Consider the following 27,994-nt stretch of genomic DNA (forward strand, 5'->3'; position numbering starts at 1 on the left):
ATGGTGCTGCTGATGGAGCTCCTTTTGCAGGCAGAGGATGTGGTCGATCTGTGCCAGCTATAAGCACAAGTGAAACACCTTCCTCAGGTGCAAGTAGGCGACAGAACCTTCAGCGTTATTTGGTCGGGTTTAATGCGGCTCTACGAATGGTGAGGCCAGAACAAAAACAGGCGATAGTAGATTAGGTTGCTGACAGTGCTTCCAGTTCCTTTACATTGTCTCCCACCCAGTCTCCTGCTGAAAGATCAGAGTTGGCACCTGCAGCCGATGTCGATCAGTCTTTCACCTCACCCCCTTGCAAATCAGCCAAGCAGTTTATGCCCCAAGTCATGCAGCAGTCTCTTCTGCTCTTTAATGACTCTGCTAGCAGGGTTTCCCACGGCCATCCACCTAGCCATGTTCCAGAAGTAGAAGTTATTGAGTGCACCGATGCCCAACCACTTATGTTTCAAGATGAGTGCATGGGAGGACCACCGCAGCACGTCTGGGATGATGACGAAACACAGGTGACAACTGCTGTTGCTTTCGAAAGTGTGCAGACCTACAAGGAGGGCAGGAGTGAAGACTGGGTGGAAGATAATGTGGATGACGATGAGGTCTTCGACCCCCACATAGAATCAAGGTCATGCGAGTGACCTGTGTAGTACTGAGGAAGAGGCGTTGTTCGCACAGAGCCATCAGCACAGCAGGAGAGAAAGCAGGGTGCAAAAGTGGAGCGGCTGTCCCCTAGACAGTACGCCTGCTACTGCCCACCGCAGCAAGGGACCGAGCACACCAAAGCCAGCTCCAAGGCATGGCAGTTCTTCAGACAATGTGCTGACGACAAGACAAGAGTGGTTTGCATGCTGTGCAATCAGAGCCTGAAGTGAGGCATAAACCTTCTAAACCTGAGCACAACCTGCACGACCAGGCATCTAAATGCAAAGAACGAGCTGCAGTAAATTACACACCTCAAAAACCAAGAAAGGTCTCTGGCTACTCCTGCTTCCTCATCTGCTGCAGTCTCGGCCTCTTCATCCACCTCTGGAGTGACAGTGGAACCTGCCACCTTGCAAACAGAGGATCTGCCAGAAACACCACCACCTGGGTCACCAAGCATCCCCACAATGTCCCACGGAAGCTTTCGGCTCTCTATCTCCCAAACACTGGAGCGGAAGAGGATGTACCCTCCCTACCCACCTGCGATTCCTGGCCCTGAATGCCAGCATTTCAAAATTCCTGTCCTTTAAAATGCTGTCATTTCGTCTGGTGGAGACGGAGAGTTTTAAAAACCTTATGGTGGTGGCTGTCCCACAGTATGTCGTCCCCAGCCGCCACTACTTTTCCAGGCGAGCCATCCCTTCCCTGCACAACCAAGTGGGGGACAAAATTAGGAGTGCACTGCGCACACCATCTGTGGCAAGGTCCACCTAACTACGGATACGTGGACCAGTAAGCACGGTCAGGGACGTTATATCTCCCTAACTGGATAGCAGTTTGGCGCATCTCCTTCCACCACCGAGGATTGCAGGGCGCTTTAGTTTGCCTCCTGTTGCTTCCTCCTCCTACTCTGCTTCCTCCTCCTACTCTGCTTCCTCATCCTCTACCGGCTTCTCATCCGGTCAGCGTAACACCTTCACCACCAACTTCAGCAGAGCCAGGGGTAAACGACAGCAGGCAGTTTTAAAATGTATCTGTTTGGGGGACAAACCCCACACCGAGCAGGAGCTGTGGACGGGCCTTAAACAACAGACCGATGAGTGGTTTGTGCCAGTGAGCCTCAAGCCCGGCCTGGTGGTGTGAGATAATGGGCTAAATCTCGTAGCAGCTTTGGGACTAGCCGGTTTGACGCACATCTCTTGCCTGGCGCATATGCTGAATTTGGTGGTGCAGAGGTTCCTTAAAATTACCCCGATATGTCAGAGCTTCTGCATAAAGTGCGGGGCCGTCTGTGCGCGCTTTCGGCATTCTCACCCTGCTGCTGCTCGCCTGTCAGCGCTGCAGCGTAACTTTGGCCTTCCCGCTCACCGCCTCATATGCGACGTGCCCACAAGGTGGAACTCCACCTTGCACATGCTGGCCAAACTGTGCGAGCAGCAGCAGGCGATAGTGGAGTTTCAGCTGCAGCACACACAGGTTAGTCACTCTGCTGAACAGCACCACTTCACCACCAATGACCGGGCCTCCATGCGAGACCTGTGTTCCTTGTTGCGCTGTTTTGAGTACTCCACCAACATGGCTTGTGCCGATGATGCCGTTCTCAGCGTTACTATCCCACTTCTATGCCTCCTTGAAAAAATGCTTCTGGCGATGATGGAAGAGGATGTGGCACAGGAGGAGGAAGAGGGATCATTTCATAAGGTTTCCGGCCAGTCATTCACAAGTGGCTCAGAGGGTGGGTTCCTGCACCCACAAACGCCATGTACACAATTATCCAGCCAGGGCACAGTTATGGAGGATGACAAGGTGAAGGATGAGAAGGAGGAGATGGAGGAGGTGGCACCCTGTTCACAGCAGGGTGGCACCCAAATCAGCTCATGGCCATCACTGATGCGTGGCTGGGGGGATACAGAGGACACAGACGATACACCTCCCACAGAGGACAGCTTGTCATTGCCTCTGGGCAGTCTTGCACACATGAGCGATTACATGCTGCAGTGTCTCCGCAACGACCGCCGAGTTGCCCACATTCTAACTTGTGCTGATTACTGGGTGGCCACGCTGCTGGATCCCCGTTACAAAGATAACGTACCGTCCTGCACACGACTACACGTACTGACTGATGGGTCTGTCCCCTTCAACTTCTGGGTCTCCAAATTGGGCACATGGCCTAACCTTGCCCTTTTTGCCTTGGAGGTGCTGGCCTGCCCTGCAGCCAGTGTATTGTCTGAACATGTGTTTAGCATGACTGGAGGGAGTTATCACAGGTTATATTTCCCAATGTTTTGGGGTGTACCCTATTTTATGACAAGACTGCTATTTTTGGGGTGTGCCCTATTTTATGACAAGACTGCTATTTTTGTAACTGATGGATGAGATTTTACCGCAAGCAAAATAAATTTACATTCCTTTATTAAAGTGGAGCTGGAAATTTTTCAACTTTTTCTTTGTATATAATCACCCGTTACCTGACTCGGGTTATCCGTGCTCACAGCTGAAGGAGGGGCAGGTGAGAGCTGCTGAACTTTCCCTTTTCTTCAGAAGTTATTGACATCTGCTTTCATGGAGGGACTGAGACCTGCCCTCCTGACAAAACTGAAGGCATGTAAGCCTGAATGGAGGGTGACAGCACTACCTCAGTTAGTTGCTGCTGCTAAGGGTTTGGAACTAGACATGTCCACTACCAAATCCTCAAAAATCAATATGGTACAAGGACAACAGAGACCATGGTCTGGTCAACAGGGACCGATTAGACAGAGGAGGGGTGACTTCAGATGTTACAATTGTTTCAAACTTGGTCACATACACAGAAATTGCTGGTTAGCGCCTCAAGGACAACAGGTGAACTCACAGAACAAGGGTTCAGTGCACACCCCTGGTCTGGTGACCTCACAATAGGAAGCCGGCAACCCTGTGTCCTTATCTGCGATGACTGCAGCAGCCGTAGACTGCCAAATTGAGATACCAGTCCAGGTAGCCAACCAACAGGTTCCTTTCTTAATAGACACGGGGGCAGCCAAGACAGTGATCAATCCTGATTATAGTAAGCCATGACAGATAAGCACACAATGTGTCCCAGCATCAGGGTTCACAGGGGAAGTGGTCTTCATCCCAGAGACCATACCTATGAAGTTAGAAATCAAAGACAATACAGTGGTGACAGTTGTTAGTAAAAGAAAATATCCCATTCAATTTGCTGGGTACTGATGTCCTGCAGGCACTTGGGGCTCATATTTACTTTAATAAGGATAGTACCAAACATGTAGATATTGACACCCTCGATTATGTTTTAACCCGGGTTCTATCTTTACACCTGGAGCCGGACCAAGCATCCTGTGTGGTACAATTGAAGCAGGACCTGCAGCCAGTCCCCGACAAATTGTGGGCAAAGGGTAAAACTGATATTGGCAGATTGGATGTCACTCCTTTCATGGTACATTTAAAACCAGGATGTACACCACCCCGAGTCCGTCAGTATCCCTTGAGTCATGCACAAGAACAATCTGTGGTCACTCAGATTGACCAGTATGTTCAAATGGGGGTCCTGGTGGTGACTAATTCTCCCGCAAACACCCCCCTATTTCCGGTCAAAAAGAAAGTAGTAAAAGGCCAGCCTGTGACTTATAGGATGGTGCATGACTTACGGGAAGTCAATAAGGTTACTGTCCTGCAGACTCCAATTGTCCCGAACCCACACACCTTGTTGTCACAGGTCCCTCCGAGGGCATCGTGTTATACTGTGATTGACCTTGCAAATGCATTTTTCAGTGTCCCGATCCACGTGACATGTCAATATATTTTTGCATTCACATTTAGGGGTAAACAGTATACATGGACGGTATTGCCGCAGGGAGCTCAAAACTCACCCACCATGTATACTGAAGCTTTCCAATCAGTCCTGACAGGTTGGCAGGTTCCTGATCAGGTTGTTTTGTTGCAATATGTGTTATGTGCTCCTGACTATGACACTTGTAAAAATGCATCTCTGTCACTGTTGATTTTCCTGGCAGAAAATGGGGGTAAGTCTTCCAAAGACAAGCTGCAGTTTTGCCAATCCAGTGTTACTTTACTCGGTCACTGTTTGTCAGAAGGTGCCCGGCACCTCACTGAGGAAGGAAAACAGGCTGTGAAGGACATTCCACTCCCTCAGGGGCTGTAGCCACTCAGAATGTTTTTTGGACTGGTGTCCTATTGCAGACCTTGGATCCGGAATGCATCCATGTTGATGCAACCCCTTTATGACTGCTTGGCCTCTGACCCTTTTTCAATCAGTGGCCCTGCAGAGGATTTTTTTTACTCACTCAAATTGGCAATCCTGTCAGCACCGGCACTGGGCATACCAGACTATGACCAGCCTTTTAAACTGTTCTGCTCAGAACTAATTGGCCATAGTACCTCAGTCCTGACCCAGAAACATGGGGACAGACAAAGGCCGATTGCCTTTTTCTCTGCCAGATTAGATCCAGTTTCACGCCACGCCCCCTCCTGTGTCAGGGCGGTTGCGGCAGTGCAGCTGATGGTGGAAAAAGCTTCTGAAGTTGTACTTGACTATCCCCTGGTGGTACAAACCCCTCATAACATCCAAGGTATCCTAAGTCAGGTGCAACCAAAGCACATATCCATGGCACGCCAACTACGGTTGCAATGTTCTTTACTCATGCCTGAGTCCATTACTTTCAAGAGATGTACTACTCTGAATCCTGCAACTCTCCTACCAATTTCGGATTCAGAAATGAGGGAAGGGGGTACAGGCCCACTTTTACAAAAATTACAAGATACTGATGAACATGATTGTGTCCAATTAACGCGACAAGAAACTTCTGGCTTTTCACATGTACATGATCAACCCATATAAGAGTTCAATGTAAGTTTTCCAATACATTGCCTGGATGGTTCTAATTGCAGCGAGTCCTAAAGTGAAGTGGATCCTTATTCACAAAAACAGTACATATATAAAGGACTGATGTGGGTCTTCCACCAACTTTCAGCAACCACACACTAGCTTCATTAGGCGTTTCTTTCAATTAACATCCTGTGAGATTGTAAAGAAGACACGCACATAGTGAAGCACTGCAACAACCAGCCGTTCCTCCTCTCGATGTTATACTCACAAGCATATAAGTAGAATATGCGTCTCAAAAGAAAGCCGACCAGTAGGTCCTCTGCACAGTTGTTCTCGTTGTGCCTCCTACAGATGATTAAATATTGCTCCCGTATTTTAAAATTCATAAATATGGTTTATTATACTCACATTCAAATGAGATAAAATGTGTAATGATAAAATCAACACAGATCAATGGTCCTGCCCGGTCCAGGTTTCGCTTCAAATGGCTTCATCAAGGGCGTGGCTTCCAAGTATTCCCACAATTCTTAAATACCCAAGTTCACTCCACCCACTATTCTCAATACTTTACTAAAAACTCCTACTCAATTTCCTTTGATACATTCTGATGTACCTTAGTTTTTCAAGATAACAGGGATCAGGCCATGCAAATTTAAAATTCTTCAAAAACAGATAAAACAAATAATACTCTACCAAAAGCTATAGCACTCACTTTGATTAAATTCCTCCCTCTCACACATGTGTTCCTAATATTCAAATGATGTAGCTGGCTGGGTGTGTTCTAATCTATGAGAAAAGGTTTCAGGTCCAACTCCATGTTCAGACCATGCGGTTGTAATGTACCCATCTCATAGATCCATTTTACTTCTGTTCGATCGATCTTTTTTATAGTATCGCCACCTCGCCAGTTTGCCTGCACTTGTTCTACTCCAATATAGGTCAGACCCTTCGGATTTTTATCCATCCAGGCAACGTATTGGAAAATTTACATTGAACTCTTATATTGTTGTGTGGGTCATCCATATATACGCTGAGGGATGGATATATTTGACTATAGAGCCAGCCTTGTCTGTGATGCAGAATCTGTTTTTCTTAACAAAGAAATAGAGCAAAATGAGGATAGCATGGAGAAAATGTTTGGAGAACTAGAAAGAGATTTAGGTAAAGAGATTAGGACCAAATGGGATATAATATCCCTGGAGAAATATCTCTCCGAGGACAGAATACCCGAAGGTTTAAGGTGGCAGTTACCTTTAAATACTGTTGATTTGGAGGATCTAAATGAATGGGAAAGACTGGGGAATGAGTGTGGTTTGAAAGTAGTACAGTTTATTATCCGTATACGTAAAAACAAACTCAAAGAGATCGGACACAATATTGACAAATTGCAGAAATTGTTGATACCTTATAAGGATATTGAAGGTTATACAGCACAAAGTAACAAGTGCAGGGACAACTTAATAAAAATTGAGACTGAGGTTAAAAATAAAAAACTGAAAAAATATTTCAAAGTAAGTGAGGACTATACAAATGATAAAGTATATAAGTGGAAAGTAAAGAATGTAGGGAAACATTCTCCCAATAAAACTGAGTCAGAAAACCAAAGAGCAAGTTTATCCATGCAGGGTGCTAACACTAGCGATCAGAGATACATACCGACTACTCCCAAATTACAGACACAAGGAAAGAATCCCCCACCGACAAGAAGGAATTGGGAAGCACAAAATTATCGACCCCCAAGACTATACACATCGTAATCACTACCACAATAATTATAGATTTAACAGGGATCAGGGATACCCACAGTCATACAAAAAAAATTCTCGCTATAACAGATGGGGACCACCCCCTCAGACGTACCATTACCAGTACCCAACTGGAAATAGATATCAAAATCATACCTATAAATTTGAGAATAGAACATATGGTGGCCAGGAGTTTAATGGGACTCACTACTATAAACACAATAGAGGGAATACAAATAACACCAACAGAACCCAAGAACAGGGATGTCAAGATAATCAAGCTAGAGAAACTGTGAATGCACAACATTTTCCACACCAGGGGATAAAGGGAATCCATAGTAAAATGGAGGATGAACAGGCAGCCAATTCAAAGAAAATGGGAACCCCGCAGAAAAGAATACATATAGAGGAGAGGAGGAAGGAAATGGAGGGCCCAACCCCAAAAAACTAACTAACAGGTATTTTTTATTTGAGTAGTTATGTTTTGACCAAAGATGAGGAGGGCGTATTAGGGAGAGCCCTCAAATTTGCACCCACAAAGGGGTTAAACAAATTTGCAGCTTTTCTGGATGTAGATAAATACATTAGAATTAAAATTTATTTGGCCAAATATTTTATTAGCAACCAAACGCCGGTGATTAAAATTGCAGAACAAATAGGAGGGGTGATCCATACTAACCTACGGGAAAAAATCGCAGTTCTTCGCAAGGAATAAAGAAAATGAATGCATAGAGGCATTCAAGAGAGGTGTTCTGAACGAAATAGAAAAAATTCAAGAAAAACCTAGAACATATAATCTCACTAAGAAAGAAAAAGAGGCTCTGTAGAACTTGGAAAAGAATCCAAAAATAACAATAAAACAGTCAGATAAGGGGGGTGGGTTAGTTATAATGGATACAGAAAGGTATGAGGTCGAATTAACTAGACAATTAGCTGTATAACTAAAAGTATCGTCGCCTTACAAAAAATCCTCTAATAGAATTTAAAGCACAACTGGAGGTTTTGCTTCAAGAGGGATACCGTACTGGGGTGAAAAAAGAATATGATTATTTATTTATCAAGAATCTTTTCACTCCAGTAATATACCATTTGCTGAAAGTACACAAAAGTCTCACAACCCTCCCCCCCCCCCCCTGGACTACCTATTGTCTCCGGGATTAACTCTTTGACCAGCAGATTAACTGAATACATAGATTTCTTCCTGCAGAAACATGTGGTTAGATCTCCATCATACCTAAAAGATACCGGAAGTGTTATTGAATTGGTGAGAAGTCTAGGATCGGTGACTAAAAATATATGGCTAGCTACAGCCGATGTCACCTCCCTGTACACCATAATTCCAAAAGATTTGGGACTTAGAGCCATCAGTGATATACTGGAGCAGGACCCAGATAAGTTACCATTAGAGTTGAGCGAACCCGAACTGTAAAGTTCGGGTTCGTACCGAACTTTAGGTTTTTCGGCACCCGGACCCGAACATTTACGTAAAAGTTCGGGTTTGGGTTCGGTGTTCGGCGCTTTCTTGACGCTTTTTGAAAGGCTGCACAGCAGCCAATCAATAAGTGTCATACTACTTGCCCCAAAAGGCCATCACAGCCATGCCTACTATTGGCATGAATGTGATTGGCAAACTGCAGCATGTGACCCAGCCTCTATTTAAGCTGGAGTCATGTAGCGCCGCCCGTCACTCTGCTCGGATTAGTGTAGGGATAGGCTGCAGCTGCTGTGAGGGAGAGATCAGGGAGAAATCTTATGAAGAACTGCTTCTTTACTCAGCGATCTACAGCAAATGTGTTTTGTGGGTGCAGTGCACAATTGTTTTAAGCCTGCCCTGAGCCAACTACTACTGAACACAAACTTTTTTTTCTTCAGTTAGTCAATATCAATACATAATCGGCAGCCATTTTATGCAACGATAGAGCACCAGCACAGGATATCTGCATGTCTGCAAGTCCAGAAATAATGCTTTGAGACACTTTTTTTTCATATAGTGCACATCTAGGATTAGACGTGCATAAGTGAGTGTCACATTTAGTCCAGAAATACAGCTTTTTGCTTACTGGGGTGAAAAAAAACCATCTGTTTCATATAGTGCACATCTAGGATTAGACGTGCATAAGTGAGTGTCACATTTAGGCCAGAAATTCGGCTTTTTGCTTACTGGGGTTTAAAAACACTCTGATATACTGCACATCTGGGATTAGACGTGCATAAGTGAGTGTCACATTTAGGCCACAAATACGGCATTTTGCTTACTGGGGTTAAAAAAAACCTCTGATATACTGCACATCTGGGATTAGACGTGCATAAATGAGTGTCACATTTAGGCCACAAATACGGCTTTTTGCTTACTGGGGTCAAAAAACCCTCTGATACACTGCACATCTGGGATTAGACGTGCATAAGTGAGTATCACATTTAGGCCACAAATACCGCTGTCATATAGAGGTTAAAAAATTTGTTTTAGTGCAATACCCTACATCAGGGTTTTTATGGGTGGTTAATTATTTTTAACAGACTTAACCACTTTTTACTTTGCTTGGTGAAAGCTGACTATGAGGCAAACATCTAATAAGGAACGCGGTCATGGTCATGGTGGTGGTGTTGGTGGAGCCTCTGGTGCAGGGAGAGGACGTGGCCGTTCTGCCACAGCTACACGTCGTACTGAACCTACTACCTCAGGTCCCAGTAGCCGCTAGAATCTACAGCGATATTTGGTCGGGCCTAATGCCATTCTAAGGATGGTAAGGCCTGAGCAAGTACAGGCGCTAGTCAATTGGGTGGCCGACAGTGGATCCAGCACGTTCACCCCTGTGCATATCGGGGAACCTGTCTGAGCCTCAAGTCATGCAGCAGTCTCTTATGCTGTTTGAAGACTCTGCTGGCAGGGTTTCCCAAGGGCATCCACCTAGCCCTTTCCAGGACTATTATAGAGCCATTTTAGTGCCCAAAAGTTCGGGTCCCCATTGACTTCAATGGGGTTCGGGTTCGGGGTCAAGTTCGGGTCAAGTTCGGGTCCCGAACCCGAACTTTTTTTTCAAGTTCGGCCGAACCTGCCGAACCCGAACATCCAGGTGTCCGCTCAACTCTACTTGTGAGTATAACATTGAAAGGAGGAACGGCTGATTGTTGCAGTGCTTCACTATGTGCCCGTCTTATTTACAATCTCACAGGATGTTAATTGAAAAATGCCTAACGAAGCTAGTGTGTGCTTGCTGAAAGTTGGTGGAAGACGCACATCAGTGCTATTGTTTTGGAGTCTTGCACTCTTTATATATGATCAACCCATACCTAATCCTGATTTTGAGTTTTTTGTAGATGGCAGCAGATACATGGGTGAGGATGGCCGATTTCATACTGGATATGCAGTGGTCACGCAACATGAGGTAGTACTGGCCTAAACCACTCCCTCCTTACATGTCAGCACAGGAGGCTGAGTTGAAGGCAATCTCTGAAGCATGTAAAATGGCACAAGGTAAACGAGCAGATATTTTTACAGACTCCAGGTATGGGTTTGGTATTGCACATGATTATGGCCCTATATGGAGAGCCAGGGACTTCCTTACCTCTGCAGGTCAACCTATAAAGAACAAAGACTCTGTGTTTGAACTAATGAACTCACTACTGTTTCCAGAGGAAGTAGCCATTGTCAAGATTAAGGCACATACCAGACAACAGACCCGTGAGGCAAGGGGCAACAACAGGGCAGATGGGGCTGCAAAAGAGGCAGCAGTGAAGCCTTGGAAACCCAAGGTTATCCCTGTCAGTGTCCTGGAGCCTCACCACATGTCTGAAGACGTGTTGATTAAACTCTCTGCACAGGCAGATGAAGGAGAAAAGAGCTCCTGGACTCAGAGGAGCATTGCCGAATGTGCAGGGAATCTGGGAAGTGTCAGGAAAAATATGTCTACCCAGAGCCCTCTATCCTATGATGGCACAGGAGGCCACAGGCCCACACACCAAGCAAAGGGTCCTATGGTGAGCACGGTACTGAAGAGATGGGTCGCACCTGGTTTCTCCACTATTGCCAGTAGATATGTACAAGGCTGTATGATCTGTGCTCTAAACAACCCCGGACAGGTAGTTAAGACACCTAAGAAACATACACCATTTTACCCATTCAAGAGACTGCAAAAAGACTATATACAGTTACCGAAGGTAAGAACATACGAATATGTGCTTGTGTGCATTGATCTCTTTTCAGGATGGCTGGAGGCTTACCCTGTATCTACTGCAAATTCCAAGAATACTGCAAAGAAACTGGTCAGTGAACTTGTGTGCAGGTATGGAGTCCCTGAAGTGATAGAATCAGACAGAGGAAGCCATTTCACAGGAGAGGTGATGGGAGCCTTGGGGGTCACTCATGCCTTTCACACGGTCTATCACCCACAGTCCAGTGGCCATGTGGAGAGACTGAACGGCACTATTAAATTTAAAATCCAGAAGGCTATGAAGGAGACCGGGAAGCCCTGGACTGAGAGCCTCCCCCTTGCCCTGTACTCCATCCGCACCACCCCAGGGAAAAGGTCTGGCCTATCCCCATATGAAATCTTGTTTGATATTGTACCCAAACTGGGGCTGTATTTACCTCAACAGTTGCAGCTTCAGACTGACAGCATGGTCAGTTACATGAAGGCCCTCACCCGCAGGTTGGAGCACAATCATAAACAAGTGTTTGCTTCCATTCCAGATCCAGACTCAGTGGAAGGGACGCGGTGCCTGGTGATTGGGTTGTCATAAAAAAGCACGTGAGAAAGACATTTGAGCCCAGATTTGATGGTCCCTTTCAAGTTTTGTTAAAGACTGAGACTGCTGTAAAAGTTAAAGGAAAACCCAACTGGATACACGCTTCTCATTGCAAGAAAGTCTTGGAAACAAGATGAGAGTCCTTCTGTTGGCAGTGGCTCTGACCTTGAGCATGTCAGCAGTGTTTCATCCACTGAATGATAAATGGGACAATGCTTTGATACGGCACCATCAGTTATTGTTTGAGGGGCTAAGCGACACTGAAAATTGAGAGACTTTTGGATCTGTACTCACAGTCCTATGAGCTCAGCCAGTATGCCCTATTTCACCGTGCCCCTCTGTTTTTATGAATTAACTGAACTTGCCAACTGTACTATCTTTTTCATAGGCATGATGCAGGTTAAGTCCAAAACTAAAAACAAGGAGGTACCCTTACCCGTTGCAGGATGGGCTGAGCCCTCCAGCTCATGGTAAACAGATCAGGGCCACCAGTTGATTATAGGTCTACCCCCTGGAACGAGAACATGTGGTGCAATGTGTCATGTTTTCCAAGTTGGTCACACTGTCATTGTTTGCAAATACAGTCGAAAGGTATGTCTTTTAGTCCTTATGACTAGAGTTGAGCGAACACCTGGATGTTCGGGTTTGAGAAGTTCGGCCGAACTTCCCTAAAATGTTCGGGTTCGGGATCCGAACCCGAACCGAACTTCGTCCCGAACCATATTGAAGTCAATGGGGACCCGAACTTTTGGGCACTAAAAAGGCTGTAAAACAGCCCAGGAAAGAGCTAGAGGGCTGCAAAAGGCAGCAACATGTAGGTAAATCCCCTGCAAACAAATGTGGATAGGGAAATGAATTAAAATAAAAATAAAAAAAATAAAAATGACCCAATATCAATTGGACAGAGGTCCCATAGCAGAGAATCTGGCTTCACGTCAGCAGAGAATCAGTCTCTTCATGCCATAGCAAAGAATCTGGCTTCATGTCAGCAGAGAATCAGTCTCTTCATGCCATAGCAGAGAATCTGGCTTCATGTCACCCACCACTAGAAGAGGCCACTGTCACATATTTAGGCCCCGGCACACAGACAGAGGAGAGCGGTCCCGTAACAGAGAATCTGGCCTTATGTCAGCGCAGAATAAGTCTTCATGTCATAGCAGAGAATCAGGCTTCACGTCACCCACCACTGGAACAGGCCACTGTCACACATTTAGGCCCAGGCACCCAGGCAGAGGAGAGAGGTCCCGTAACAGAGAATCTGGCCTTATGTCAGCACAGAATCTTTCTTCATGTCTTAGCAGAGAATCAGGCTTCACGTCACCCACCACTGGAACAGGCCACTGTCACACATTTAGGCCCAGGCACCCAGGCAGAGGAGAGAGGTCCCGTAACAGAGAATCTGGCCTTATGTCAGCGCAGAATCTGTCTTCATGTCATAGCAGAGAATCAGGCTTCACGTCACCCACCACTGGAACAGGCCACTGTCACACATTTAGGCCCAGGCACCCAGGCAGAGGAGAGATGTCCCATAACAGAGAATTTGGCCTTATGTCAGCTTAGAATCTGTCTTCATGTCATAGCAGAGAATAAGGCTTCACATCACCCACCACTGGAACAGGCCACTGTCACACATTTAGGCCCAGGCACCCAGGCAGAGGAGAGAGGTCCCGTAACAGAGAATCTGGCCTTATGTCAGCGCAGAATCTGTCTTCATGTCATAGCAGAGAATCAGGCTTCACGTCACCCACCACTAGAACAGGCCACTGTCACACATTTAGGCCCAGGCACCCAGGCAGAGGAGAGAGGTCCCGTAACAGAGAATCTGGCCTTATGTCAGCGCAGAATCTGTCTTCATGTCATAGCAGAGAATCAGGCTTCACGTCACCCACCACTGGAACAGGCCACTGTCACACATTTAGGCCCAGGCACCCAAGCAGAGGAGAGAGGTCCCGTAACAGAGAATCTGGCCTTATGTCAGCACAGAATCTGTCTTCATGTCATAGCAGAGAATCAGGCTTCACGTCACCCACCACTGGAACAGGCCACTGTCACACATTTAGGCCCAGGCACCCAGGCAGAGGAGAGAGGTCCAGTAACAGAGAATCTGGCCTTATGTCAGCGCAGAATCAGTCTTCATGTCATAGCAGAGAATCAGGCTTCACGTCACCCACCACTGGAACAGGCCACTGTCACATATTTAGGCCGGCACCCAGACAGAGGAGAGAGGTCCCGTAACAGAGAATCTGGCCTTATGTCAGCGCAGAATCAGTCTTCATGTCATAGCAGAGAATCGGGCTTCACGTCACCCACCACTGGAACAGGCCACTGTCACATATTTAGGCCCAGGCACCCAGGCAGAGGAGAGAGGTCCCGTAACAGAGAATCTGGCCTTATGTCAGCGCAGAATCAGTCTTCATGTCATAGCAGAGAATCAGGCTTCACGTCACCCACCACTTGAACAAGCCACTGTCACATATTTAGGCCCAGGCACCCAGGCAGAGGAGAGAGGTCCCGTAACAGAGAATCTGGCCTTACAGTATGTCAGCACAGAATCTGTCTTCATGTCATAGCAGAGAATCAGGCTTCACGTCACCCACCACTGGAACAGGCCACTGTCACATATTTAGGCCCCGGTACCCAGACAGAGGAGAGAGGTCCCGTAACAGAGAATCTGGCCTTATGTCAGCGCAGAATCAGTCTTCATGTCATAGCAGAGAATCAGGCTTCACGTCACCCACCACTGGAACAGGCCACTGTCACATATTTAGGCCCAGGCACCCAGGCAGAGGAGAGAGGTCTCGTAACAGAGAATCTGGCCTTATGTCAGCGCAGAATCAGTCTTCATGTCATAGCAGAGAATCAGGCTTCACGTCACCCACTACTGGAACAGGCCACTGTCAGGTATTTAGGCCCAGGCACCCAGGCAGAGGAGAGAGGTCCCGTAACAGAGAATCTGGCCTTATGTCAGCGCAGAATCAGTCTTCATGTCATAGCAGAGAATCAGGCTTCACGTCACCCACCACTGGAACAGGCCACTGTCAGGTATTTAGGCCCAGGCACCCAGGCAGATGAGAGAGGTCCTGTAACAGAGAATCTGGCCTTATGTCAGCGCAGAATCAGTCTTCATGTCATAGCAGAGAATCAGGCTTCACGTCACCCACCACTGGAACAGGCCACTGTCACATATTTAGGCCCAGGCACCCAGGCAGAGGAGAGAGGTCCCGTAACAGAGAATCTGGCCTTATGTCAGCGCAGAATCAGTCTTCATGTGATAGCAGAGAATCAGGCTTCACGTCACCCACCACTGGAACAGGCCACTGTCACACATTTAGGCCCAGGCACCCAGGCAGAGGAGAGAGGTCCCGTAACAGAGAATCTGGCCTTATGTCAGCGCAGAATCTGTCTTCATGTCATAGCAGAGAATCAGGCTTCACGTCACCCACCACTGGAACAGGCCACTATCACACATTTAGGCCCAGGCACCCAGGCAGAGGAGAGAGGTCCCGTAACAGAGAATCTGGCCTTATGTCAGCGCAGAATCAGTCTTCATGTCATAGCAGAGAATCAGGCTTCACGTCACCCACCACTGGAACAGGCCACTGTCACACATTTAGGCCCAGGCACCCAGGCAGAGGAGAGAGGTCCCGTAACAGAGAATCTGGCCTTATGTCAGCGCAGAATCTGTCTTCATGTCATAGCAGAGAATCAGGCTTCACGTCACCCACCACTGGAACAGGCCACTATCACACATTTAGGCCCAGGCACCCAGGCAGAGGAGAGAGGTCCAGTAACAGAGAATCTGGCCTTATGTCAGCGCAGAATCAGTCTTCATGTCATAGCAGAGAATCAGGCTTCACGTCACCCACCACTGGAACAGGCCACTGTCACATATTTAGGCCGGCACCCAGACAGAGGAGAGAGGTCCCGTAACAGAGAATCTGGCCTTATGTCAGCGCAGAATCAGTCTTCATGTCATAGCAGAGAATCGGGCTTCACGTCACCCACCACTGGAACAGGCCACTGTCACATATTTAGGCCCAGGCACCCAGGCAGAGGAGAGAGGTCCCGTAACAGAGAATCTGGCCTTATGTCAGCGCAGAATCAGTCTTCATGTCATAGCAGAGAATCAGGCTTCACGTCACCCACCACTTGAACAGGCCACTGTCACATATTTAGGCCCAGGCACCCAGGCAGAGGAGAGAGGTCCCGTAACAGAGAATCTGGCCTTATGTCAGCACAGAATCTGTCTTCATGTCATAGCAGAGAATCATGCTTCACGTCACCCACCACTGGAACAGGCCACTGTCACATATTTAGGCCCCGTCACCCAGACAGAGGAGAGAGGTCCCGTAACAGAGAATCTGGCCTTATGTCAGCGCAGAATCAGTCTTCATGTCATAGCAGAGAATCAGGCTTCACGTCACCCACCACTGGAACAGGCCACTGTCACATATTTAGGCCCAGGCACCCAGGCAGAGGAGAGAGGTCCCGTAACAGAGAATCTGGCCTTATGTCAGCGCAGAATCAGTCTTCATGTCATAGCAGAGAATCAGGCTTCACGTCACCCACCACTGGAACAGGCCACTGTCAGGTATTTAGGCCCAGGCACCCAGGCAGAGGATAGAGGTCCCGTAACAGAGAATCTGGCCTTATGTCAGCGCAGAATCAGTCTTCATGTCATAGCAGAGAATCAGGCTTCACGTCACCCACCACTGGAACAGGTCACTGTCACACATTTAGGCCCAGGCACCCAGGCAGAGGAGAGAGGTCCCGTAACAGAGAATCTGGCCTTATGTCAGCGCAGAATCTGTCTTCATGTCATAGCAGAGAATCAGGCTTCACGTCACCCACCACTGGAACAGGCCACTGTCACACATTTAGGCCCAGGCACCCAGGCAGAGGAGAGAGGTCCAGTAACAGAGAATCTGGCCTTATGTCAGCGCAGAATCAGTCTTCATGTCATAGCAGAGAATCAGGCTTCACGTCACCCACCACTGGAACAGGCCACTGTCACATATTTAGGCCGGCACCCAGACAGAGGAGAGAGGTCCCGTAACAGAGAATCTGGCCTTATGTCAGCGCAGAATCAGTCTTCATGTCATAGCAGAGAATCGGGCTTCACGTCACCCACCACTGGAACAGGCCACTGTCACATATTTAGGCCCAGGCACCCAGGCAGAGGAGAGAGGTCCCGTAACAGAGAATCTGGCCTTATGTCAGCGCAGAATCAGTCTTCATGTCATAGCAGAGAATCAGGCTTCACGTCACCCACCACTTGAACAGGCCACTGTCACATATTTAGGCCTAGGCACCCAGGCAGAGGAGAGAGGTCCCGTAACAGAGAATCTGGCCTTATGTCAGCACAGAATCTGTCTTCATGTCATAGCAGAGAATCAGGCTTCACGTCACCCACCACTGGAACAGGCCACTGTCACATATTTAGGCCCCGGCACCCAGACAGAGGAGAGAGGTCCCGTAACAGAGAATCTGGCCTTATGTCAGCGCAGAATCAGTCTTCATGTCATAGCAGAGAATCAGGCTTCACGTCACCCACCACTGGAACAGGCCACTGTCACATATTTAGGCCCAGGCACCCAGGCAGAGGAGAGAGGTCCCGTAACAGAGAATCTGGCCTTATGTCAGCGCAGAATCAGTCTTCATGTCATAGCAGAGAATCAGGCTTCACGTCACCCACCACTGGAACAGGCCACTGTCAGGTATTTAGGCCCAGGCACCCAGGCAGAGGAGAGAGGTCCCGTAACAGAGAATCTGGCCTTATGTCAGCGCAGAATCAGTCTTCATGTCATAGCAGATAATCAGGCTTCACGTCACCCACCACTGGAACAGGCCACTGTCAGGTATTTAGGCCCAGGCACCCAGGCAGATGAGAGAGGTCCCGTAACAGAGAATCTGGCCTTATGTCAGCGCAGAATCAGTCTTCATGTCATAGCAGAGAATCAGGCTTCACGTCACCCACCACTGGAACAGGCCACTGTCACATATTTAGGCCCAGGCACCCAGGCAGAGGAGAGAGGTCCCGTAACAGAGAATCTGGCCTTATGTCAGCGCAGAATCAGTCTTCATGTCATAGCAGAGAATCAGGCTTCACGTCACCCACCACTGGAACAGGCCACTGTCACATATTTAGGCCCAGGCACCCAGGCAGAGGAGAGAGGTCCCGTAAAAGAGAATCTAGCCTTATGTCAGCGCAGAATCAGGCTTCATGTCATAGCAGAGAATCAGGCTTCACGTCACCCACCACTGGAACAGGCCACTGTCACATATTTAGGCCCAGGCACCCAGGCAGAGGAGAGAGGTCCCGTAACAGAGAATCTGGCCTTATGTCAGCTCAGAATCTGTCTTCATGTCATAGCAGAGAATCAGGCTTCACGTCACCCACCACTGGAACAGGCCACTGTCACACATTTAGGCCCAGGCACCCAGGCAGAGGAGAGAGGTCCCGTAACAGAGAATCTGGCCTTATGTCAGCGCAGAATCTGTCTTCATGTCATAGCAGAGAATCAGGCTTCACGTCACCCACCACTGGAACAGGCCACTGTCACACATTTAGGCCCAGGCACCCAGGCAGAGGAGAGAGGTCCCGTAACAGAGAATCTGGCCTTATGTCAACACAGAATCTGTCTTCATGTCATAGCAGAGAATCAGGCTTCACGTCACCCACCACTGGAACAGGCCACTGTCACACATTTAGGCCCAGGCACCCAGGCAGAGGAGAGAGGTCCCGTAACAGAGAATCTGGCCTTATGTCAGCGCAGAATCAGTCTTCATGTCATAGCAGAGAATCAGGCTTAACGCCACCCACCACTGGAACAGGCCACTGTCACATATTTAGGCCCAGGCACCCAGGCAGAGGAGAGAGGTCCCGTAACAGAGAATCTGGCCTTATGTCAGCGCAGAATCAGTCTTCATGTCATAGCAGAGAATCAGGCTTCACGTCACCCACCACTGGAACAGGCCACTGTCACATATTTAGGCCCCGGCACCCAGACAGAGGAGAGAGGTCCCGTAACAGAGAATCTGGCCTTATGTCAGCGCAGAATCAGTCTTCATGTCATAGCAGAGAATCAGGCTTCACGTCACCCACCACTGGAACAGGCCACTGTCACACATTTAGGCTCAGGCACCCAGGCAGAGGAGAGAGGTCCCGTAACAGAGAATCTGGCCTTATGTCAGCGCAGAATCAGTCTTCATGTCATAGCAGAGAATCAGGCTTCACGTCACCCACCACTGGAACAGGCCACTGTCACACATTTAGGCCCAGGCACCCACGCAGAGGAGAGAGGTCCCGTAACAGAGAATCTGGCCTTATGTCAGCGCAGAATCTGTCTTCATGTCATAGCAGAGAATCAGGCTTCACGTCACCCACCACTGGAACAGGCTACTGTCACACATTTAGGCCCAGGCACCCAGGCAGAGGAGAGAGGTCCCATAACAGAGAATCTGGCCTTATGTCAGCTTAGAATCTGTCTTCATGTCATAGCAGAGAATCAGGCTTCACATCACCCACCACTGGAACCGACCACTGTCACACATTTAGGCCCAGGCACCCAGGCAGAGGAGAGAGGTCCCGTAACAGAGAATCTGGCCTTATGTCAGCGCAGAATCTGTCTTCATGTCATAGCAGAGAATCAGACTTCACGTCACCCACCACTGGAACAGGCCACTGTCACACATTTAGGCCCAGGCACCCAGGCAGAGGAGAGAGGTCCCGTAACAGAGAATCGGGCCTTATGTCAGCGCAGAATCTGTCTTCATGTCATAGCAGAGAATCAGGCTTCACGTCACCCACCACTGGAACAGGCACCCAGGCAGAGGAGAGCGGTCCCGTAACAGAGAATCTGGCCTTATGTCAGCGCAGAATCAGTCTTCATGTCATAGCAGAGAATCAGGCTTCACGCCACCCACCACTGGAACAGGCCACTGTCACATATTTAGGCCCAGGCACCCAGGCAGAGGAGAGAGGTCCCGTAACAGAGAATCTGGCCTTATGTCAGCACAGAATCTGTCTTCATGTCATAGCAGAGAATCAGGCTTCACGTCACCCACCACTGGAACAGGCCACTGTCACATATTTAGGCCCCGGCACCCAGACAGAGGAGAGAGGCCCCGTAACAGAGAATCTGGCCTTATGTCAGCGCAGAATCAGTCTTCATGTCATAGCAGAGAATCAGGCTTCACGTCACCCACCACTGGAACAGGCCACTGTCACATATTTAGGCCCAGGCACCCAGGCAGAGGAGAGAGGTCCCGTAACAGAGAATCTGGCCTTATGTCAGCGCAGAATCAGTCTTCATGTCATAGCAGAGAATCAGGCTTCACGTCACCCACCACTGGAACAGGCCACTGTCACATATTTAGGCCCAGGCACCCAGGCAGAGGAGAGAGGTCCCATAACAGAGAATCTGGCCTTATGTCAGCACAGAATCTGTCTTCATGTCATAGCAGAGAATCAGGCTTCACGTCACCCACCACTGGAACAGGCCACTGTCACATATTTAGGCCCCGGCACCCAGACAGAGGAGAGAGGTCCCGTAACAGAGAATCTGGCCTTATGTCAGCGCAGAATCAGTCTTCATGTCATAGCAGAGAATCAGGCTTCACGTCACCCACCACTGGAACAGGCCACTGTCACATATTTAGGCCCAGGCACCCAGGCAGAGGAGAGAGGTACCGTAACAGAGAATCTGGCCTTATGTCAGGGCAGAATCAGTCTTCATGTCATAGCAGAGAATCAGGCTTCACGTCACCCACCACTGGAACAGGCCACTGTCAGGTATTTAGGCCCAGGCACCCAGGCAGAGGAGAGAGGTCCCGTAACAGAGAATCTGGCCTTATGTCAGCGCAGAATCAGTCTTCATGTCATAGCAGAGAATCAGGCTTCACGTCACCCACCACTGGAACAGGCCACTGTCACATATTTAGGCCCCGGCACCCAGACAGAGGAGAGAGGTCCCGTAACAGAGAATCTGGCCTTATGTCAGCGCAGAATCAGTCTTCATGTCATAGCAGAGAATCAGGCTTCACGTCACCCACCACTGGAACAGGCCACTGTCACATATTTAGGCCCAGGCACCCAGGCAGAGGAGAGAGGTCCCGTAACAGAGAATCTGGCCTTATGTCAGCGCAGAATCAGTCTTCATGTCATAGCAGAGAATCAGGCTTCACGTCACCCACCACTGGAACAGGCCACTGTCACATATTTAGGCCCAGGCACCCAGGCAGAGGAGAGAGGTCCCATAACAGAGAATCTGGCCTTATGTCAGCACAGAATCTGTCTTCATGTCATAGCAGAGAATCAGGCTTCACGTCACCCACCACTGGAACAGGCCACTGTCACATATTTAGGCCCCGGCACCCAGACAGAGGAGAGAGGTCCCGTAACAGAGAATCTGGCCTTATGTCAGCGCAGAATCAGTCTTCATGTCATAGCAGAGAATCAGGCTTCACGTCACCCACCACTGGAACAGGCCACTGTCACATATTTAGGCCCAGGCACCCAGGCAGAGGAGAGAGGTACCGTAACAGAGAATCTGGCCTTATGTCAGGGCAGAATCAGTCTTCATGTCATAGCAGAGAATCAGGCTTCACGTCACCCACCACTGGAACAGGCCACTGTCAGGTATTTAGGCCCAGGCACCCAGGCAGAGGAGAGAGGTCCCGTAACAGAGAATCTGGCCTTATGTCAGCGCAGAATCAGTCTTCATGTCATAGCAGAGAATCAGGCTTCACGTCACCCACCACTGGAACAGGCCACTGTCACACATTTAGGCCCCGGCACCCAGGCAGAGGAGAGGTTCATTCAACTTTGGGTTGCCCCGCAATATAATGGTAAAATGAAATTAAAAATAGTATTGAATGAGGAAGTGCCCTGGAGTACAATAATATATTGTTAAGGGGAGGTAGTTAATATCTAATCTGCACAAGGAATGGACAGGTCCTGTGGGATCCATGCCTGGTTCATTTTTATGAACGTCAGCTTGTCCACATTGGCTGTAGACAGGCGGCTGCGTTTGTCTGTAATGACGCCCCCTGCCGTGCTGAATACACGGTCAGACAAAACGCTGGCCGCCGGGCAGGCCAGCACCTCCAAGGCATAAAAGGCTAGCTCTGGCCACGTGGACAATTTGGAGACCCAGAAGTTGAATGGGGCCGAACCATCAGTCAGTACGTGGAGTGGTGTGCACAGGTACTGTTCCACCATGTTAGTGAAATGTTGCCTCCTGCTAACACGTTCCGTATCAGGTGGTGGTGCAGTTAGCTGTGGCGTGTTGACAAAACTTTTCCACATCTCTGCCATGCTAACCCTGTTCTCAGAGGAGCTGGGCGTGACACAGCTGCGTTGGCGACCTCTTGCTCCTCCTCTGCCTTCGCCTTGGGCTTCCACTGGTTCCCCTGTGACATTTGGGAATGCTCTCACTAGCGCGTCTACCAACGTGCGCTTGTACTCGCGCATCTTCCGATCACGCTCCAGTGTAGGAAGTAAGGTGGGCACATTGTCTTTGTACCGGGGATCCAGCAGGGTGGCAACCCAGTAGTCCGCACACGTTAAAATGTGGGCAACTCTGCTGTCGTTGCGCAGGCACTGCAGCATGTAGTCGCTCATGTGTGCCAGGCTGCCCAGAGGTAAGGACAAGCTGTCCTCTGTGGGAGGCGTATCGTCATCGTCCTGTGTTTCCCCCCAGCCACGCACCAGTGATGGGCCCGAGCTGCTTTGGGTGCCACCCCGCTGTGAACATGCTTCATCCTCATCCTCCTCCACCTCCTCCTCATCCTCGTCCTCCTCGTCCTCCAGTAGTGGGCCCTGTCTGGCCACATTTGTACCTGGCCTCTGGTGTTGCAAAAAACCTCCCTCTGAGTCACTTCGAAGAGACTGGCCTGAAAATGCTAAAAATGACCCCTCTTCCTCCTCTTCCTCCTGGGCCACCTCCTCTTCCATCATCGCCCTAAGTGTTTTCTCAAGGAGACATAGAAGTGGTATTGTAACGCTGATAACGGCGTCATCGCCACTGGCCATGTTGGTGGAGTACTCGAAACAACGCAACAGGGCACACAGGTCTCGCATGAAGGCCCCAGTCATTGGTGGTGAAGTGTGTCTGATCCACAGTGCGACTGACCCGTGCGTGCTGCAGCTGAAACTCCACTATGGCCTGCAGCTGCTCGCACAGTCTGTCCAGCATATGCAAGGTGGAGTTCCACCTGGTGGGTACGTCGCATATGAGGCGGTGAGCGGGAAGGCCGAAGTTACGCTGTAGCGCATTTCGCCCATTATCGCTGTTCGCCCATTATCGCACACCACCAGGCCGGGCTTGAGGCTCACCGGCAGCAACCACTCGTCGGTCTGTTGTTCTATACCCCGCCACAACTCCTGTGCGGTGTGGGGCCTGTCCCCCAAACATATGAGTTTCAGAATGGCCTGCTGACGTTTACCTCGGGCTGTGCTGAAGTTGGTGGTGAAGGTGTGTGGCTGACTGGATGAGCAGGTGGAAGAAGAGGAGGAAGAAGCTGAGTAGGAGGAGGAGGAGACAGGAGGCAAAGAATGTGAAAGTCAGTGGCACGACCTTCATTCCATGTGGGGTCTAGGACCTCATCGTCCCCTGCATCGTCTTCCACCCAGTCTTGATCCCTGACCTCCTGTTCAGTCTGCACACTGCAGAAAGACGCAGCAGTTGGCACCTGTGTTTCGTCATCATCAGAGATGTGCTGAGGTGGTATTCCCATGTCCTGATCATCAGGAAACATAAGTGGTTGTGCGTTAGTGCATTCTATCTCTTCCACCCCTGGTGAAGAGCTAGTTGGATGCCCTTGGGAAACCCTGGCAGCAGAGTCTTCAAACAGCATAAGAGACTGCTGCATAACTTGAGGCTCAGACAGTTTCCCTGATATGCATGGGGGTGATGTGACAGACTGATGGGCTTGGTTTTCATGCGCCATCTGTGCGCTTTCTGCAGAAGACTGGGTGGGAGATAATGTGAATGTGCTGGATGCACTGTCGGCCACCCAATTGACTAATGCCTGTACCTGCTCAGGCCTTACCATCCTTAGAACGGCATTGGGCCCCACCAAATATTGCTGTAAATTCTGGCGGCTACTGGGACCTGAGGTAGTTGGTACACTAGGACGTGTGGCTGTGGCAGAACGGCCACGTCCTCTCCCAGCACCAGAGGGTCCACTAACACCACCACGACCATGTCCACGTCCGCGTCCGCGTCCCTTATTAGATGTTTTCCTCATTGTTCCCGTTCACCACAATTTTGAGAATGGCAAATTTGGGAATAGTTTTTCAACCCAGAACAAAAAGTGTGCTTTTACGGTCACTACAAATAACTTGACCAGCTAAAACAGTACAGATTTGGTTGAATAGAAATGTGAGGCCTGTTTTTTTTTTGCGCTGTGTGACAGGTATAGGTTTAATCACAGAATTAGACTTCTATTTGCACGGTAGCGTGTGTCTTAGGTTTTTCTGAATGACACTATCAGCACCTTCAATGTAAGATATCTTTTTTGGGATAGATTTCAAGTAGGCCTCATATACCAGAAATTAGTTATTTTGAGAATGGCAAATTTGGGAATAGTTTTTCAACCCAGAACAAAAAGTCTGCTTTTACGGTCACTACAAATAACTTGACCAGCTAAAACAGTACAGATTTGGTTGAATAGAAATGTGAGGCCTGTTTTTTTTTTTGCGCTGTGTGACAGGTATAGGTTTAATCACAGAATCAGACTTCTATCTGCACGGTAGCGTGTGTCTTAGGTTTTTCTGAATGACACTATCAGCACCTTCAATGTAAGATATCCTTTTTGGGATAGATTTCAAGTAGGCCTCATATACCAGAAACTAGTTATTTTCGAGAATGGCAAATTTGCGAATAGTTTTTCAACCCAGAACAAAAAGTCTGCTTTTACGGTCACTACAAATAACTTGACCAGCTAAAACAGTACAGATTTGGTTGAATAGAAATGTCAGGTCTATTTTTTAGGCGCTGGGTGACAGGCTCAACTTACCCCTGATGTAGTATATGGCCAAAAAATAACCATACTGTTGATGGTTAAATGCACTTGGGTGACACAGGCTCAGGCTGCACCAGATGTAGTATATGGCCAAAAAATAACCAGACTGTTGATGGTTAAATGCACTTCGGTGACACAGGCTCAGCCTGCAGCTGATGTAGTATATGGCCAAAAAATAACCAGACTGTTGATGGTTAAATGCACTTCGGTGACACAGGCTCAGCCTGCAGCTGATGTAGGATATAGCACAAAATAACCACACTATTGATGGTTAAATACACTTGGTGATAGCTTGTGCTGGCGCACCACAAGTCACTAAATGGCCGCCGATCACCCCAGAAAAAAAGTGATCTAAAAACGTTCTGGGCAGCCTCAAAAATGTGAGCAAGTCAATATTAGAATATAACAAAACAATAACAAACACAGGTGCACTCTGCAGTCTCACTAAATCCTCAAACTGATTTTAAAATTGAGAGATTAGTCAACATGTCCTACGGTGTAGATTGAGAGATTAGCCAACCTGTCCTCTTAGTTTGTATATATAGATTCCTGGAGGTGTATAAACTCCTATTTAAATGTGCCTGTTTTCCATCTACAGGTCACATTTAGGTGCACCTGTGAGGCCTGGGACATATCAGCAAGTCTTGATTGGGACTCACAGACTCCTCCCTCCTCCCATTGCAAGCATGGCCACATGCTGGAGGTAACTGGTGAGTTGTTTGTGAGTCGGCCTTATGCTCCTGTAATTTTCCCACTGGTTCCTGGTATCGCCCATACGGCTCAGGTAGGAGAGTGTAGGGTCCCGGGCTACTTGAGAAACCTTGTCGTGGTGTCCGGGCTTAGATATGTTCTACACCGTAGGACATGTTGACTAATCTCTCAATTTTAAAATCAGTTTGAGGATTTAGTGAGACTGCAGAGTGCACCTGTGTTTGTTATTGTTTTGTTATATTGTTATATTAATTATGACATCCGCACTTGTTATCTTGTGTAGGATGTCTATTGTGGTACTTGTGGTTCGCCGCGGGCATCCTCCATTGTATGCATTTTGCTGGGGATTGCCATTAGCAACGGGCCACAAGTGCAGGATTTGCTCCCCTATATATATGCACAACTGCATGTGGGTTTGAGCACCTCCTGCTAATGCCAACCTGTCTTCTTAGTTTGTATATATAGATTCCTGGAGGTGTATAAACTCCTATTTAAATGTGCCTGTTTTCCATCTACAGGTCACATTTAGGTGCACCTGTGAGGCCTGGGACATATCAGCAAGTCTTGAGTGGGACTCACAGACTCCTCCCTCCTCCCATTGCAAGCATGGCCACATGCTGGAGGTAACTGGTGAGTTGTTTGTGAGTCGGCCTTATGCTCCTGTAATTTGCCCACTGGCTCCTGGTATCGCCCATACGGCTCAGGTAGGAGAGTGTAGGGTCCCGGGCTACTTGAGAAACCTTGTCGTGGTGTCCGGGCTTAGACATGTTCTACACCGTAGGACATGTTGACTAATCTCTCAATTTTAAAATCAGTTTGAGGATTTAGTGAGACTGCAGAGTGCACCTGTGTTTGTTATTGTTTTGTTATATTGTTATATTAATTATGACATCCGCACTTGTTATCTTGTGTAGGATGTCTATTGTGGTACTTGTGGTTCGCCGCGGGCATCCTCCATTGTATGCATTTTGCTGGGGATTGCCATTAGCAACGGGCTACAAGTGCAGGATTTGCTCCCCTATATATATACACAACTGCATGTGGGTTTGAGCACCTCCTGCTAATGCCAACCTGTCTTCCAAGTCAATATTAGCACTTCAATGATCCACAGCTGCAGATCGATCACAGAATGAAGTCTTTTGGAGGAGTTAATATGCCTAATCTCGCCCTAACGTCGCAGCTGCAACCTCTCCCTATGCTTGAATCAGCAGAGTGACGTGCAGCGCTACGTGACCCAAGCTTATATAGAGGCTGGGTCACATGCTGCACTGGCCAATCACAGCCATGCCAATAGTAGGCAAGGCTGTGATGGCCTCTTGGGGCAAGTAGTATGACGCTTGTTGATTGGCTGCTTTGCAGCCTTTCAAAAAGCGCCAAGAAAGCGCCGAACACCGAACCCGAACCCAGACTTTTACGAAAATGTTCGGGTTCGGGTCCGTGTCACGGACACCCCAAAATTCGGTACGAACCCGAACTATACAGTCCGGGTTCGCTCATCCCTACTTATGACAAATTTGGCTGCAATGACTCTAACCCAAACAGCCTGGTACAGTGTGTTGGTATAGATCCTGTAAAGGGTAAGAATCTGGCCTGCAACAACCGTACCTTAGTTGATTTAATTGCTGGAATTACCTCTAAGTCCTCAGAGAGTCAGGAAAAGGGACAAAAACGGGCAGAAGGTGTCCAGTTGGCCAAATAGATAACTCAGTTGTTTAATAGTATGGTAGTTGCAGTCCCAGAAACTATATATCTAGTCTGTGGGCATAAGGCATACAAGTGGTTGCCCAGAAATGTCATTGGTTTATGTACAATTGCCCGACTTACTCCTGCAACCTTTATAATACCCCATTCCGACATAGATATAAAGCTGTACCGAAACACTCTTTATAGAAGAGCCAAGGACAATACACCCAGACCAAATGGTAAACCCCATGTAGTAGAGATGAGCCTCACCAATAAGTTCTTCAGTACCTTGTTTCTGTACCCCATGGTAATGCAGATGTGGGACTAACTAGTGGTGGCAACTGATTATTAGTTTTAGACTACCTGACAGCAAAGGAAGGAGGTATGTGTCAGGTTGTGGGACCTGCTTGTTGTCATTATATAGATACCCAAGGTAACCTACAGGTAAAAGCTGGAATAGAAAAGATGAAAATCATGAGAGACAAATGGTTACAGGAAAATAGTGCAGACAAAGACTCATGGTGGGGAGACACCTTTTCCTTTCTCAATCCTGCCAACTGGTTCAAAGGGCTGGGTGGCTGGCTAATGGGGCTTATTC

The 27,994-nt window shown here is 48.3% G+C and overlaps 1 long non-coding RNA gene across 1 annotated transcript; it reads left to right on the forward strand.

The window, feature by feature from the left end:
* The first annotated feature begins 2,987 nt into the window (after nt 1-2,987).
* LOC121001432 lies at nt 2,988-27,938 on the forward strand. The gene is made up of 4 exons (XR_005779059.1): nt 2,988-3,000; nt 5,557-5,560; nt 8,216-8,226; nt 27,821-27,938. It is a non-coding gene; the product is annotated as an uncharacterized LOC121001432 (long non-coding RNA).
* The last annotated feature ends 56 nt before the right edge of the window (nt 27,939-27,994 follow it).

This window comes from Bufo bufo, chromosome 5 (assembly GCF_905171765.1).
Source record: "Bufo bufo chromosome 5, aBufBuf1.1, whole genome shotgun sequence".
Lineage (NCBI taxonomy): Eukaryota > Metazoa > Chordata > Amphibia > Anura > Bufonidae > Bufo > Bufo bufo.